The sequence below is a fragment of the Ambystoma mexicanum genome, chromosome 7q, assembly GCF_040938575.1.
Source record: "Ambystoma mexicanum isolate Mex_15411 chromosome 7q, UKY_AmexF1_1, whole genome shotgun sequence".
Lineage (NCBI taxonomy): Eukaryota > Metazoa > Chordata > Amphibia > Caudata > Ambystomatidae > Ambystoma > Ambystoma mexicanum.
This window is the reverse complement of record NC_090941.1, coordinates 906,859,239-906,877,423: the sequence shown is the minus strand read 5'-3', so window position 1 is coordinate 906,877,423 and position 18,185 is coordinate 906,859,239. Positions and strand designations below refer to the sequence as shown.

The 18,185-nt window shown below is 42.1% G+C and overlaps 1 protein-coding gene across 1 annotated transcript in view; it reads right to left on the bottom strand.

Moving 5' to 3' along the window:
• DLG2 (discs large MAGUK scaffold protein 2) overlaps window positions 1–18,185 on the bottom strand; it is a 5,493,568-nt gene that overhangs the window by 5,429,060 nt on the left and 46,323 nt on the right. The window lies entirely within an intron of this gene.

Below are 18,185 nucleotides of genomic sequence, written 5' to 3'. Positions count from 1 at the left end.
GAAGGTTTGCTCTGAACAAAACGGTAGAAAGTATGAGGAAAGGTTTGGTTTCTGAAGGAAACGTGTCCTTGTTGGCTACTATAGCCCCCAATAGTGAGTTTGTCTGAGTGGACATGGAGAGAGGCAGCATCAAATATTATCGAACACAAAGGTTTCTCAGACCATTAAGTTCCATGTTACGATACAGGAAGTAGTTCTTTGTTGTATGGTCAGTCATCTGGGACTGCTCCAGTAAAACATCTCATCCTGTGACATTCTACCTTGAGCAGAAGGTCTGCTGCAGTTTACATAAATAAAATAGCACCTGGTGGTGCGTCGAACAGCACAATCGTCAATCACTTTATGTACTCTGATGGTACCATGGAATGGCAGCCTGTAACCATTTCGGAAGTGATTGAAGAAACAAAATTGTGCAGAAATGTAGTCAATTTGGTGTTTCTGGCAGATGAATGTTCCCTCCCAAAGCTTCTATACAACAAAAGAAACAGGATAATGTTAAAGGCCCCCGATCCCATGTAACCAGGAAACAGGACTGGTCTTTTGAACAAGGTCTGAATAAGTGGTTAAGTAGTAAACTTGGAGATGGCACGATTATGAGGCTAGATTTGAAACTTGTGAAGAGGCTGAAATTTAATATACATGCAAGTGACCCTCCCGCCCTCGCCCCCACCAGGAATGTAATTAGAAATTCCATCTTGCTTCATTTCATAAGAGAAGTAGATCCACTCGTCAAGACTGTCTGCAAAATTCAATTGATCCTACCAGGGGGAATACCTTTACAGATGCAAGGAACCTAAGGTGCGCGCTCTCTCAGATGAGGATACCAGTAGGTCCAAGTAATGTTTCAAGACTAACCTTGAACGTCTCCTGCTCCCTGCATTCATTGGGAGGGTGCAGAAAGATCTATCGAAAGGAAGTGATTAAATCCCTCAGCGTGCAAAGCAACTAATTACCCAATCAGCCTATGTATCGACTGCCTCCAAAGGTCCCAGGCTGAACGTCTGCCCCCCAGGATCACGATCCTCTTCCGGCTGGCCTTCTCTTGTGGCAAATTGGCATGTAGTTATCATGCATTTGTGTTTACTCCATCTGTCCCCAGGTGACTACCTGCAGCAAACTTTCACACCCCTTCTGACAAACCTGCATCGGTAAGTTTATCAACCATCTGGCAAGAGTTAAAGCACCAGGCCGTAACATGATTGCAGCGGACGTCTTCAAGTCCCTATATGACTGGTAGGTCAAGCTTTTCAAAGTTGTCTTTCCCGCTTTGTTAGCAGTAGGGTATATACAGCATCCTTGTCAAACTCGAACATCATTCCACTTAACAATAAGGGTCTGTTGAATGAATTGAGGGAATTTTTCCCTTCTCCCCAAGGCAGAGCCCTCCCCCCCCCTTGAGGCTAGGGAGGTGAGCCCGCTCCTCAACACCCTCCATAGGGTTCGAGGCAAGTGGGACTTCACAGTGAGAGATTCCTCACTGTGGGGACAAGGACTCCTGTTTCTGAGAGGAACTCCCTAAAAGATACCCCGCACATGGCCTACTTGGGAATATCAGACCTCCAAAGAATATACAATACAGAGACTTGTATGAATAAAGAGAATCCATTTGTTTTTGGGGGGCGGTGAGCCAGGATGATATGGCTCATTCTCCCCCTTCCCCTTGCTCCCCCTATCTGCCAAATAGCTTCCTTGCTGGATGGACAGGTCCGTGTTCCATCGGCTCAGCTCAAATAAGTGTTTAATGCAAAGTGGCCTTGAATTCTAAGCGAAAAGTATTAGCATCACAGGAACACCTTCATAAGTGAGTATATGCACTTACATGAACTCCCACAGCATCATAATATTGTATAGAACACCTTCCTAACTCCCACAGCATCATAATACTGTATAGTTGTTTATTCTATTTCATCCCTGGTATATCAACAACATATGACCAAGGGGCTATATGGAAACATTCCATTTTACAACATACTTCAGCAAAATGTTCCCAACCGATTCCTGCTTTGGTCGTGATTATTTTTTTTAGCACTTTCGGCTACAGAACCATTTCATGGAAGACAGTTAAACCAGTTCTAAAAGTCTAGTTGCGTGGGTATATACACTCATTAATTACACGTGCACCTATGGAAATCACCGTGTTCAATTATCTATTACTTACACATGTATGAACTATTATTTTTCTTCCGGGCGTAGTTCAAACAACCAATGGAAATGTTTTTGAGAATTGTACCACTATTTGCGCTTCAATCAATCGGCCAGAACTGAAATGTGAGCCCCTGTCGTGTCTCAGGCGCGGAAGGGCCGCCTATACGGTCCCTGGTCCATAGCAGCTGTGTCTCCTGGCTGCGCCTGCTCCTGCTCTCGCCGTAGACAGGCTTCGAACGCTTCTCGCGAGCGTCCTCGCGTCACCTTAAGAGCCTTCTGCCCTGCCAGCGCGTCCTGCTGCTTTCTCTCATTTTATGCTCCTTTGCTTCTGCTATTCTTTACTTGTCTAAGTAGCAGCACAGATAAGCACTGAACACGAAATGAACATGGACAATAGCTCTGCTTAGCTTTTGAGAGCACGTCCTTTTATTCAACGCTCTCAGCTACACATGCATCAGCATGGGCTTGGATAGCAACCAGCAAGAGGAGTGTGTGTGCACACAGTTAGCAATGCTACAGGATGAAACACACCAAGGAAAGAAAACAATTATGAACACTGCCTATAATCCACCTACTGTTATCACTAAGGGGAAAAAAATCAACTTCGTAACAACACTCGAGATAAATGAGCAAATCCCTAAAGTAAGTTTGTACATATGGAGAGCAATCCACATGCTGCACACACATTTATTGTTATAGAACACGACACCATCAAATGAGTGCTGGCATGGTATCACACACCCAAGTGCCATTCGCCCGGCCCCATTTAACCACACACACACACGCACACCCCCCCCTAGCTTGTATCCACCCATACCCACCCTTATCTAGGACACCCGTCCTGTATCCCCAATGGCACTTGGGTGCTGGATGGCCCGGGATACACAAAGGCGCAGCACACCAGCATCTCCTGCCACGTCTTGTTTGTTAGACCGAGCATGCGCAGTGTTTCATCTCCTGGTTGCCACGCATGAAGGGATTACGCTGGTTGTCATGACAACCTCTCGGGGACTAGAGGGGTGGGGGGTGGGGGGGTTATTTAAACCCACTTCTCTGAAAACTAAGCGTGTTTTCTTGAGCTCAGTCAATACCCTTTTGGTTGCTGTCGTTTCCTTGCGTTTTTTGCCTGTTTCTGCTATCACCTGCCCATGTCCCTGGGCCTGGATGTCCTAGTCCTGGAACCTTCCATTTAGCCCTGCCTGTTTTTTTCCGGTTTCTTGCTTTCGGCCCTGCCCCTGCCTCCTCGGTTCCACCATCTGGCTTCTCCTGGAAGTCTATCTACTTAATCCTGCCTACTGCTACCAAATGCTTGTGCTTCCCCCGTCTGTGTCCGCACTGTCCTCACACCATGCTAATACAGGAGAAGCTTAATCGTGTGGGGAGTCGAGGCAACAACACCAGGGTTTCACAATCCTGAGGGCATAGAGCCAAATCTTTGTTCTACACAATGTCCATACATAGCCTGGAAAAACCAGGAAGGATCACAGGAACAGTTCATATATGCAGGGCAGGCGCAAAGCCGTCCTTGACATATGGTCATAATGCACTTTATTTTCTCTTTGCAATAATCCTTCAAACTCATTATGCTTAATTAGGCAGCAGTGCTCGTCAGATACTGCACTAGGGTTTTCAAAGTAAGGTGCAGCTAACCTAGTTGCTATTAAGTTACTGTGGTAGGTAAATAATGGAGTTCATAGCTCAACTAGATAATGGGCCTCATTAGGACTCCGGCGCTAAACCATGGTGCTATTAGCACCATGGTCCAATGCCGGAGTCCGCCATGGCGGAATTGGGAATTACCACCCCATTCCGAGGTTGGTGGGGCAGTAATTCCCCATGCCGCCATGGCCCTTCCCCATTCCCATTTTTGCCCCATAGGGCTCAATGGGAATGGGGAAGGCGCTAATTTTGGTACCGCAAATTGCGGTACCGTAATTAGCACCAAGGTCCCTTTGTGGGTCCCTACTTTAACAGCTGGTAAAACCAGCCTTTAAGGTCGGGTCCCGCAAAGGGACGTCGTAATTAGGTGCTAAGTGTTTAAAGGTGCCGCAGCCTTTTACGGCACCGTTAAACACTTAGCGCCTGGGTCATAATGAGGCCCAATTAATCTTTTAGAATGCGCGTAATACTGAGGACCAATCTCTAAGTGCGGGACCAGAATTCGAACTTGGGTTGCGTTGCTATGCGTTGTCTTGCTTTCAAGACGAACGTGTTGCCCCTGAGCTATCCTCCGGACCCCTACTAGCGTGTAAGGAATTAGTGAAGCATAAATAAGATAGACGTTTTGTTAGGTAAAGAGCATGTTAGGTAGTACATTTGGAAGTTAGGTAACCAATAAATTGGGTTGCTCCTTAAACATATAATTAGATGGTTTGTTGCTCTGTTAGGAAGTACATATTGAAGTACATATTGTGTTATTACAATTTGTTAGGTAGATGGGTAGTTGGACAGCTAGGTATTGAGCAATGTAGCTACAAAATAAATTGGTTGTTTGTTGAGTTCATTTGTTTTATTAATTAATAGTTATGTTGGTTAATGGTTAGTGATCTAGTTAGTGATATGGTTATATTGTTAACATATTTATTTGGTTAAGATATTTGGGTGGTTAGATAATTAGGCATGTTTTTGTATTCAGTTATTATTGATAATGAGTTATTGTATTACTTTTTTGCATATAACATTTATTTGGTATATGTACACCTTTGCTAAATCAACAAAACAGGTGTTTTACATGCCCAGATTAAAGTTATTTTTTTTTTTATTGAGGGTTTTCAGGTTTGCCAGAAAGTCAGCTATTACGGCATACTGTAACTAGGTGCTTAATCATGTAGTAACAGTGGCATTTAGTAATTTACTGACTGTGATAGGTAGTGAAGGTACTTAATTCGAATATTGGGTAGTGAATTATGTGGTCAGCTAGTTTTTTACCTTTGTAGGATAAAAGGGAGGTTTTAATTTGCCTCCCATCTGTCAAAGAAATCCTAGGTGGTTCCTTTATCAATCAGGTTTGTGTGATCCGGGGTGGAGGTTTCTTGAAGTCACTTGTTGGTCATGGGCAGAATTACAATTGGCACAGCGTGGCACAGGAGGCTTTACCTGCCATAATATGCCACTATGAATATGTAAGTCTGCATTTAACATAATAATGTTTGTGCATGCAACGTTGTCCTTTGCATATTATGTACTTGGTGTGTATGCTGACCTTGGATTGCAGTAACTGGCCAGATTAAGCTGTACTGACATTATAAGGCAGAGCTCCAGTCCTTTGATGGTTCATCTATACATTGACTGCTCCTATGGCATACTGAGGCAGCACTGTAGTTAATGTAGAAGTGAAAACTAAAATATCATGTTTATTTTTACTTCAGTACTATTTGTCATTTTATTGATCTCATGTCCTGCAAGGATGTCTGTAATTACTTACATCTATGCAATCTATTTATGTTTTAATAACTGGTTAATTTTACTGAAAAATATCCCTGATCTAATACCCCAACATGTCACGCTCAGCCCGCAATATGGGACACAAAACAGGCTGTTACTTTTCTGAATATTGTGCTTCACTTAACATATTAAATCAATAAATTCAAGATGCTCCTATATCATTGAATGCTGGGGATGCCACCCAAAACATTCCACATAAATACATGCAGCTTGTCTACAGACAAAGGCATGCCACCGGATTGCTATTTTCTCACTAGTGTTTTCACCCCAAAGCTAGTGTGTTCACTCCATTTCGCACAAACATCCTTATTTGTGGAAGCAAACATCAATGACTATTCTAGACAAAAAGAGAACATCCACTTCAACATAAACACACATATAATTGATTATTTACATTTTTTAGTTAAAAAAAGCTTTCTTATAATAAAGTTGGAAACAAAACAATGCATTTTGTTTTCTCTAAAAACATCAACAAGTGTTGGCTCCAGAACAAAATATTGTCTTAACACAGGACTCTAAGACTGATTCTACTCTAAAATCTTGGACACTATCTACAAGAAACTATGGGTTTCTAGATTGGACATAGAAATAAGAATGTTTTGTATGGTGACTGGATTACACTTTTTCTAAACACTTTGGTTCAGGAATTTCATTTATTTTCAGAATGCTGAGAAATGTGAGAAAAATGAGGGTATTCTCAGTCCTACTTCCCCGGAATCCTCTGTAGAGGGAAAGGCCATCATGCTTGGATGCTGACCCTGGGGATGGAGAAGTGAGGGAGGATCACCTGGGTGAGGGGCCTTGGGGAATGGGAGTGAGGTGCCCACAGGCGAGACATGGTATCCCCTTTCCCTACTGATGACCAAACTAGCCTCCCCAACCTTTATGGACTATTGTAGAATATCTACCCTCATTTTCCCACATTGTACCTTTGACAGTACTGAGACGAGGAAGAGGTGACTAAGAGTAATGAACACTAAACCTTCATTTCACCACTTTGATATTGGGACATGGAAGATGCCTGCAGAGTATTGTGGGGGTCCCTTTAACTATGGTCAGGCAAGAATAATTAAGATTCCACACCTGCAACCTGTCAAGGGGCTGCAGATGTATAAAGTAAAAACTGAGCAGCAGAGAAGAAAGCAACAGGGAGGCCTGTGTGAGAGAGACCAGGGGACCCTTTCTGTGAGGAGGCAGCAATGCTGTGACCTGTGGAGGAGCCAGGACGCCGGCCGACATCCCCAGGGTGTATGAGCCTCTGTAATGGAGCTCGAGCAGCTGGCGTTGCGAACAAGCAGGGGAGAAAGGGGGCACCGTCCGTGTCCACACAGAGTCAACAAAGGTGCTGTCGTATGCAGGAGTTGAACCGGCTTGTGAGCGGGGCTTACAGAGGTTGGAGCGCCAGCCGGAGAAATGCGAGGAAGCAGCAGGAGCCACCGGAGCAGGAGTTCGAAGACTGGTGAGTATCTGGGTAAGCCAATCAGAAGCCAGGGCGTTCTGGGAAGGCTGCGCATGAACAACGAAGGGATGTATGAATGAAAGCTTCAAACCAAGATGAGTTATGCATATTGAATACCGAACTGAATGACATTTAAAAACAACGCTATATTGAATACTGAACTGAATAGGAGTTCAAAACAAAGCAGAACTATGCATTTGGAATGCCAAACTGAATGAAAAGATGAAACAATGCATATTGAATATCGATCTGACTGAAAACCTGAAATAAAACCTGGATTGAGGGGGGAGGGAAGGTGGGTAGTGTGGGGTTGTTCAAATGGTTGATTGTTTGATGAAAAATGTTAATAAAAACAAAATTAAAAATTAAAAGGGAACTTTGCCCACATAAAATCAACCTATGAGGAAAAGATCAAGTATGAAAGAGTGCACCAAAAGGTGGGACATGAACAAGACCACCACACATTGAATCTTAGGAATGGATGCAGTGTGGCAAGGCCAAAGATTGACAAAAGGTATGCAATATGTTATGACAGAGCCACAAGGCTAACTAGGAGAAGCCAGAATGGTGTAAAACCGCACATAAAGTCAAGAGGCTGACAAAGAGGAACGAAATGCATGGGAAGTTGTACACAGGGCCAAATGCAGAAGAACCTGTGTGGGCTGTAGAACCTAGGGGTACTGGTTTCACGACCTGTGATCGGTGGACAGTGTGGTCTGACAACTGCGCCTAAACCAGGGAGCCCTGCATTGTGAAAGCCAAATACATTGTGAAACAAACTAAGAAGAAGCACTGTGAGTGATTTTGTGATGCAAACCAGAAGGAGGGTCAGGTTGACCTAGAGTTAAGTTGAACTTTGAAACACTGACAAAAGCATTGGTTGCTATGTTGAAGTCTTGGGGAAGGGAACCCTGAGACTTGATGAACTGCAAATGCCGTCTTGAGGACTAGACCTAAAGTCACTTTTCGTTTGAACTGTGCTACTTTGAACTTGGGGAAGGGAACCCTGACGATTGTGTGGAACTGTTTGAACTTGAGCAAGGTAATCTTAAGACTTTTTGTGGCACTTTCATGAACTTGGGGAAGAGGAGCTGAAGAAGAAGCAAAGAACTGGACGAAGCTCAGACCTTTATTTTGATCACCATTTCTTTGACTATTGACATTTGTGAGGGTAAGCATAGGTTTTGGACACAGACTGACTTAAGTTGAACCCCTTGATTCAGACTTTCCTTAGTTTCGTTCAGGTAGGGAAATCCCACCTTAGTGTAGTGCAAGATAGGTCATCTACCATCCTGACATTTGAGTAAATAAACTATTTTGTTGTGAACTTTAAATCTGTTGTCTATGTCTTGCTTCATGATGCCTTCACAGAAAGTAACACCTAACTCCCCTTCTCTAGGAACCAGGTCTAACTTCACAACACCCCCACTTTAATGTGTTCATTAAGGAATAGATTTCAATGACATTATCGACTAGGGCAGGCAATTACAAAGGCTTGTAATTCTTCATTTATATTTGAATCTTATAATGCTTCTGGAGATCAGCAATTTCTGGAGAAAAGCCTCATTGAAGTGAAACTACCCTGGATTGGTGTACTCACCTTTGGTTTGTCTTTCAAAGGCATGGGACAAGTAAAGACATCAATCAGCTCTAGGCAAATCTACTAGGCAAGATCTTCCTTTCAGTCTGGGGACTGATCACCAAACACCTCAGGAAAGCTGGTTCTATCTAGTGAAATGCCCCTGTATTCAGTTCCCTCTGGGAAAGTACTTCAGAAGGAGAATTTTTATCAGTTACTTACAGTTGGAACCCCAAGATCACTACGGAGTTCGTGAGAACCAGAGGGACAGTTTTGCCCAATACACACAAGCCGCAGGTGAGTGTGAGAGAACACAACAGATTGATCTATGGTTGTGGTGCATATATATAATATGCTCTGAATAAGAAATAGAGGTTGCATGGTAATTCAGTGTTGTTTGTCTGTTGCTTTTAGGTGACTGGGCACTATATAACCTGTGAAAACACCAACACCTACATTTTGGCATGAACAGAAGGTTTTGACCACTGTTCTGTATGTTACATGTTGTCCTGAAGGAAGTCCTGAGAATTGGAGGCAACAATGATGCCAATGGAGGACTAATACATATGTAGACAGGGGCCACCAGTATATAAAGGTGGCTTGAGGAAAGGCACTTAATTGAAAAGGAAATATAGGGCCGCCATTATTATTGTAAATAACCAAAACAAAATGAGTCCATGTTACACATGTGCCATTTACGTTGTCCTAATTTATAACACTTAAATACTAAATGTTGCACTTCATAAACATACTGTATTTCATGTGATTTACAATTCACACCATGCCCATGTCCCTGCAGAACACTAAAATACAAGTTCAATTAACTAAAAACTGTTTTCGAGCATTAGGTTGCAAAGACCAAATACAGTGATCATAATTATGCCGGAAATGTGCAGGTAGCTGCTCTCTAATGTCGAGGATTTCACGTAAGGGCAACATATCCGGAAACACATGCATCTAAAAAAATAATAACATAATGAACCCCCTAGGCTTGGGAAGGAGAGATTTATTTGGTTTCCAATTAGATAGCGATAGAAAGATAATTATTACACATGAACACAATCCAAAATAAAAAACAATTCTCACTTTTTGCATTTTTATAAGAAATCAAAAGTAATCAGATTTTTGAGAGCTATATGTTTATGGTATCCTAGGATTCTTCATTGGCAGTGCTTCGTTTAACTTAAATACACATGTGCACTGTACTATATTCACATGGATGCATACATGCAGACATTGTTACATTAGCTTATTCCTTGTAATAATAATAATAATAATAATATGTGAGCTTATTGGGTTTAACATCAACTGCATGACACTTAAGTGTAAAGACGTGGTGAATTCATGTTTAATGTAATTCTTTCCATTAATCAATCAGATCATTGTTTACCTGTGCCCTCGGGCCAATGGTGACATAATAATGTACATTAATTGTATGAGGGCCAAAGGTAATGTGTTATTGCTTCCTGTGTGGTGATCAGGTGTCTGACGTCACTTCTACTATCCCTAGCATATTGAGATATGTAATTCAATGATTTTAAGGCTCTTTCCAAGCTTCACAAAATGATCTAAAATATGTAATTATTTAGAAACTCTAAATTAATATTGTGGCTAGAATATCTGTATTCCATCTATATTTGTTTAGACCACATATTTTAAAATCAGTAGTTTAGACACACAACTCTCGAACCTCTACTAAACCTGCAGACCTAGAATGCCAACTTCAAAATGTAAACAATGGAATCTGCTGTAAAGACTAAGCATGGAGCAAGAGTTGTCCAAGTGACCTCGCACACCTATAGAAAGACATGTCAGGGCTCTTGACACCTCGGTTTCCCATTACTGGGCCCCAAAGACTTTTATTTGTGAATGGTTTGAGACCACACTGATCTACAGCATTGCTTTCCAAAAGGACTTAAAATGCTCTGGCTGACATACAATGGACAATGAGAAAGAAATAGTTCAAATGATTCAATTTTCCATGTTCATCATCTGGATGCAAATTAAATGTATGCATAATAAGAAATCAAGGTTTTCCATCTGAAGACACAAAGGAGGGACACAGGAAAATAGTGACAGGAGGTCTAAGACTAATGGGGGTGGAGACAGACAGCAAAGAGGAAAGGCACATTAGAAAGGGAAAGGAGGGCGAGAATTAGAAACATGACAATGAAAGGGTGATAAGCGGAAACTCCTCTTAAAAAATTGCACAGCGCATGTATAAGTAGAAAAGCAGTGACTACCGAATGTTAGTAAGCTATAGTAGTGAGTATGTTACAATCTTCTGGCATGTACTGCTATTTAATACACAGGAGTGAGCTTTGTTTACAGTCGAAGTCACAGAACAGTCATTATACAGCACAGTTGTAGCCTGACATTTACAGTGGTGCAGAGTTTCTTTTTGTGTGCATTTATATTTTGTTTGAGAGAAATTCCTTTAAGGAAGAGAATAGAAATACATTTAAAGTTGACATTTGTAAATGAATAAATCATGTGCGTCATGGAATGCTACAAGAAATGGGTGGCCATTCCAACCTCACTATCCCGATAACTCTCGCTGTGTTCACACCCGACCTTGCAACCTGTGTTATATGAAGCCCTGCTCAATTCATCATCCCCTGTGCTGTCTTTCATGTTTGCTCCATGAATTATCTTGTTCCCCACTACTGGAAATCTTGATCACCTAATACAAAAATCAAAACCATTGCACAACCCTTCATGTCTTCTCTAAAAAACACCTTGTATCATGAAAGGGACCCCAAAGAGCTACAGCGGCATTGCACCACTAATTCCAGACCTGCCGGCATGGCACCAGGGTTTAAATAAATGCAAATAATTCCTATAGATTGTCAATTTGTGATGTCCCCATCCATACCAGCACCCATCCCTACCCACCACCTCCATCACATCCTGCTCACTCATCACCATTATAATAGGACAAATGCCTGAATTGCTCTGCTCACTTCTGCTCATAACCAGAAAGAAAAACCGGTGGGACACAAAAGAAAGAACACGTGCATATTTGTCCTTAATTTGAAGGAAAACGGGCACCAAAATGGCCCTTTGCCTGTAACAGTAAAAATCTTTGAACCCCCCCAAAGTTCCAAGCTGCATGGCTGCAGGATAAAGAGTGCTCATCTCTAATGATAACGCAATAATTTAGCAGGCATTGGTGGTCCCATGAACAATTAACAATCACAACATGATAACAGAAGGGTGTCCATTCGGTATAAAGGGGTTTGTATTCTCCCACTTTACTTCACCTAGAACAATTAGGGAGTCTACTTTGACTTGGCCAGACTTTTACTTTGTCATTCATGTAAACATCACTGATTATTATACTTACGGATCCTGTGCGTCTGTAAATTATCCTTATGTATATAAATATGTTACCTATGTGAATGAGATTGCACGTGTAAATATCACAGATTATCATACTTACGGATCCTATGCATCTGTTAATGATCCTATGCCTTTAAATATTTTCAATATAATATATGCCAAACATATGTTTTCTATTGTTGACTGTACCGCATTACTTGTTTTCGAGCACCCAGATACCCACGGGTTTGGAGGTCTATAAATGTTAAATAAATAAATAAAATATATCTACTTCTCTGTGCCTTTACTTTGTGATTAAGGTTAGCCAAACATTAGGGTTGGGTTATAGGGTGGCAGTGGGGTAGAATATACGTTACAAAGAAGGGGGTGCAGGAGGTCTCCCCCAATAAAGGTGAGGTGAATGCTAGGGGAAGTGAAAGACAGGAGAAGTAAAGGTATAGAGAAGCAAAGGTGACCAGTAAATGTATGGTGAAGTGAATACAGGAGCAGTAAAGACATACATCCTTATGGAGCACCACAATGGGTGGTATTCCATAACAGTTATATCACAGTCTTGCAGTTCTTTTTCTGTTAAAATGTCCTTCAAGGAGAAGAGAACATATTCTTGGGTGTGAAGTTTTACAATTAACGTTGTGTGGCGGATCAGAAGAAAGATGCAGACACAGTGAAGACATTTCCAAGACGTATTTAAAAAAGAATAAGAATAACGCCCATCTTTCCCTATGACTTCGGGGAGTTCCCTACCTATATTACTAACTAAGGTACTTGTCAGTTGTCAGTGAATGTCCAAAAAGAATATGCCCGATGTCCAAAACTAGCACCGACTGATGCTACCACTATTCTAAGGTCAGGAGAATGACACCCTTCTCCTGGCAATTGCTTCTTGCAGTGGTCTTCTTTCTTTCTCTTGTTAATATGCAATTTTTAAACAGTCTCTCGTTAAAGTTCTTTATCACTTCATATAGTTCTCTCAAGATATTGTTGACTTTTCTCTCCTCTTTAGAAATGTCTTTATCTAACCTTTTTTGAACCTTTGCATCCAGGGTAAAGTTACAAAATATTGTGGGATAAAGTTCATCAGAAAAGAAAGAAGTGTTCACAAAATAGTCAGGATGGAATAACTGGGGTCTCCCTTGCACACGTTTTTAGCATGGGACAAGGTGGGACTCTCAAGCTAATGGGCTTTGAGTAACCTTGGAAAGAGTATTTCCCTATGTGGATCTTGCTTCCTTGACAATTTTTTTCAGCTCCTTCCAGCCTGATCTCTTTTGGATATTATTACTCTTAGGGGGTTCTCTGTCTTTCAGTTCTTAGTATTGGCTTTTTCTCTCCTCTTTAGAGATGTCTTTCTTTCTTTAACGTTGTTGAATCTTTCTATCTGGGTTAATGAGCTTTCAGTAACCTTGGAAAGTATATTTCCCTGTGTGGGTCTTGCTCTCTGGACAATTATAGTTCACCTTTTTGCCAGCCTGGTCTCTTTTGAAGGAGAAAGGTAATTTTACTGTTGCCACCTTGAGTTCCTTACATTTTTTGTCAAGACCGGGATGTGACTCAATTGAAACTAATTAGGGAACCCTACAATTTCAAAAACATAGTCAGAGAGTTTCTAACCCTTCAGATGCCACGAAGGAATCGATAGGTTTTATATCTGTAGCAGTAGGGAAGCTAAAATTTCCTCTGGGAAAAGAGGAATGATTCCTACAGACCTGGTTTTAATACCCCCTCTTGGGTGTTACATAAGATTGGCTTCAAAATCTGGCCAAGCGTGAAAGTTCAGTATAGACGTCTTAGCAGGCGTCATCGATCCCAACTTTTGAGGAGATGTAAAGGTTCTCGTACAGAATCATGGTGAGATCCCCTTTGGAGAACGTTGTGGAGACCAAATTGCCCACATAATTTTGGAAAGGGCTTAATTTCCTCAGTTTAAAGTAATTTAACCAGGCAAAACATAGAGAGGTACCTTAGGCTTTGGGGAAGCTGATAAACCTTGTAAAATGAAACACCTACACTGTGCTCAGCGAAATGATCCAGCTCTCACTGAAGCTTTTATACAAGCTATTCCAGAAGGAGAAGTTATAGAGAAAGGAAGCCCCTTTTCCCCTCCTAAAACAAGGGTTACTTTATAGAGGAGAGACATCTACGGAAGGCATAGTAAAGATGCAGTTGGTAATTCCCAAGAGCCACCAAAAGGTTGTACTGGAGATTGCGCATTCCGATCTGACCAGGGTGCATTAAGGACAATTTTAAACTAGGGCACATATTAGTGGGAGGTTTTACTGGCCATGTATTCACGCTGATACAAAGACCTTTATCCAAACGTGCAAAATATATCAAAAGACCAGCATGCACATCCAATTACCTGCCCCTCTATATCCGTTGCTGATTATAGAAGTCCCAATGCAAAATAATACCACAGAGCAAAACCTTAAACATCCCCTACCATACTTTTCCATTGTCGGCTTCCCAAGCAAATATTAAATGAGCAGGTTTCGAATTTCATGAGTAAGCTTATGGCAGAAGTCAAAGAGCTATTCTACATTACCACCTTGCAAACCTCTGTGTACCATCACCAAACCTATGGCCTGCTAGAAAGATTCAATAAAACTCTGAAGTTAATTCTATGAAAATTGGGAGACAAGAACGGGAGAGACTGGGACTGAATTATCACTTGGGCACTATTTGTAGTAAGGAAAACCCCTAAGGCCTCCACAGGGTTCTCTCCTTTTGAACTGATCTATGGTAGATATCCTAGACATGCTCTGGGATACCTGGGAAGAAGCTCCCATTCACATCTCAACTGCCACCAGAATGTGGAAACATATGCAATTGGTTCAAGATCTAGTCTGTATTCATATGGAAAAAGCACAGAGCCAACAAAAATCCACTTACGACAAAAAGGTGAGCTTAAGATCATTTTCTCTAGGACAGAAAGTACTGATCCTCCTACCCACCTCAGAAAACAAACTTGTCTCTAAGTGGCATGAGCCCTGCAAGATATTAGAACGTAACGGGAACCTGTACTTATAAAGTAGCACAACCGGACAGGCAACAGAAGGTCCATTTGTATCATGTAAATCCCTTCAAAGAGTGGAAAGAGAACACATCAGCCACCCGTACCAAAGTATTAGCCTGTTTGGGTCCAGAAGAGGTAGACAGCTTTGAATTAATTCCTCCAGAGCTATCTATACAACAGATCTAAAAGATGTAGTTACCTAATTTCCTGATGTATTCTCAGAAAAAACAGGAAGCAAAAAAAGCACATACCACTCTATTGGAACACCTAAAGGTAAAGTAGTTCATTTCAAACCGTATAGACTCTACCAAAGTCCATAAAGAGATAGTGATTGAGGAGGTCAATGAAATGTTGAAAGCAAATATTAATTGAGCCTTCGTCAAGTCCATGGTCCACTCCTATCCTGTTGGTCACTAAACCTGACCATTCCTGGAGATTCTGTTTAGTTTTCCATCAAGCTAATTCCATTTCTGACTTCGATGCCTATCCCATGCCACGCATCGAAGACCTAATTGCTAAACTCGGAGCAGCCACCTTTTTATCTACCCTAGATTTAACCAAAGGGTGCTGGCAAGTTCCAGTACATGGGCCTGATAAGGAAAAGACAGCATTTTCATCACCTGTAGGATGCTTACACAGCACGCCAGTCACTTTCCAGTGCCTGATGGATAAAGTCCTGCAGTCCTGCAATCCTATTCTGATTTCTGTGGGGCTTATATTGACAATATTGTCATTTATAGTAAGACCTGGGAGGAGCATCTCTTCCATCTTTATACCATCATGAAAGTCCTCAGAAATGCCGGCCTAACTGCTAATCCAGCTAAATGCAGACTGACACAGTCAGCTGTAAAATACCTGCGCTTCTTTGTAGGGAATGGGAATGTACAGCATCAACATGAGAAGGTGAAAGACGCCCTAGATAAACCAACACCCAAGACCAAAAGAGATCTTCGAGCCTTTCTCGGGTTAATAGGATATTACCGTAGGCTTATTCCTAACTTTTCAGACAAAACAGCTAGGCTTACAGATAAACTCAAAAATGCCAAACCCCAGAAACTTCATTGGAATGTCAATGATGATATTTGTTATAACACCCTAAAACAAATTCTGTGCCAGAACCCAATCCTGAAGGTAGTAGACTTCTCTAAAGAGTTTATATTACAGACAGATTCCTCCCTTACAGGCTTAGGAGCTGTACTGTCCCAGGTTTGTGACAGATTAGAACATCCCATCCTATTTGCAGGTTGCAAGCTCTTACCATATGAAAAAATGTAATTGGAACTAGAGGCCCTGGCCATCAGGTGGGCCATTATCCATCTTAGATACTACCTACTAGGAAGAAACTTCACACTAGTTACAGACCACTCGCTCGGATTGGCCAACGCAAAAATTCCAACCTTCGGGTCATGTGATAGCTTCTAGACATACAACCCTACCACTTAACTGTGCAACACCAAAAAGGAAAAGACCAGGGGAATGTAGACTTCCTTTCCTGGTTACCCAGTGAAACAGCTGCAGCTACATCGCATGGATGTGAGAAACCTGAAGGTGTTTCACCCGCTAGAGCACGGATATCTGTCATCCAGGTGGCCAGGACAAGGCCATCGCTATTGGATCCAGTGCCTGAGGTTGGGGAGGATCACCTCGATGAGGTGTCTTCAGGGAGTGGAAGTGGGAGACCAATGGGTGAGACACGGTACCCCCTTCCTTCTAACACCTTTTCCCCATCCTACCCCGTAGGATACTCAGAAGCTCTACCTCCCCACTTTCCGACACAAACACTTTCTTACACCGTGAAAGACAATGGACTAACACTAGAGCCGTTCATCTGACGTGTCCCAACACAAGGGTCAGGCAGAGTCAGTCAATTGACAATAACTACACACACCTGATGGCCTTTTCCCTTCCCCACAGGGATAAAGGGCAGAGCACTAGAGCACACTTTGTGCAAGGACAAATGCACGAGGAAGCAGCTATTCCAGGATGGCAGTTCAAATGGAGAAGAAAGGTGGAGAGGGCGGAAAGGACAACAAGGAGGGAAGTGCCCTTGCCCTTTTCGTCCGGAGCCTGCAAAGCCTCCATGAAAGGAATCATAAGACCGGGAACTACAGCTGACGTGTGGTGTAACAGATGTCAATGGTGCACAATACCCACCCGCACTGATAACCGAGGTGGGAAATGTACTTGCTACCGTGGTAGCCTCCTTGACTCCAGGGACAAGAAATTACAAGGTAGTCAGCACAGCCAGTGAGTCGGAGGGAGAACCGATAGATAACCAGACTTTGTTGAGCAAAGGTTACAAACGGCAGCTGGTTATGACCAAAGAACTTGTGTACTACTGAACTTTTAAAATTAAGGGAAAGACCAGCTGCAGAGTGGTCCGGCATAACGTGGGCATCCATTAGAAAGACTCTGTAGGGTCCCCTTTTCTTGTGAATAATATAGTAACAAAAGGCCGTAGGGAAGGCTGACATACAGAGTTAAAGTGGTCATACGAGAGTCGAGCCAAAATACCTTGTTCAATCGAAAGTCCTTAACCCATTACCAAAGTTGTGAAAGTGAAACAGGCATGTGCGCCCTGCTCAGGGAAAACGCTGCATGAATGATAAATATGGAAAGCCTGACTGGGGGCTAGAAAGCTAAGGGAAGTGAATCCCGCAAGGCATCACAAATAAGTGAACTGTGTGAAACTGGCAAATGTGAACCAAACTGAGGGAAGCCAAGGTTACAAAAAGGATCGGAGCCCAGTTGAGGGGGATCAACGGTGAAAGGAAATCACCCGACAAGAAGATTACTGGAAAGGAACTTTTTGTTTGTTGCTAATAGTACATCAGTTCCTCTTAGGCAAGAGACTGGGTGTAACAGAGACTTGGCCACAGTAGGCCCTGATATTTTGGAAACAAACTGTGCTGTGCTCGAGAGTCCCGCCTTGTGCCATGCTAAAAACATGCGGAAGGGAGAACCAAGTTATACCATCCTGACATATTATTTTGTGAACACATCTTTCTTTTCTGATTAACATAATCCAACAAGATTTTGTAATTTAGCGGTAGGCATTGGCAATAGATTATTTTAGTATAGGCCCTTTTTTATTAGCAAGACACCACTAGGACTGCCTTATTATTATTTGATGGTCGTAGCTTGCTCCAATTTAAGATTTAGATTAGGTGTTTTTCTCACCTATTTATAAAGTTTAATAAACA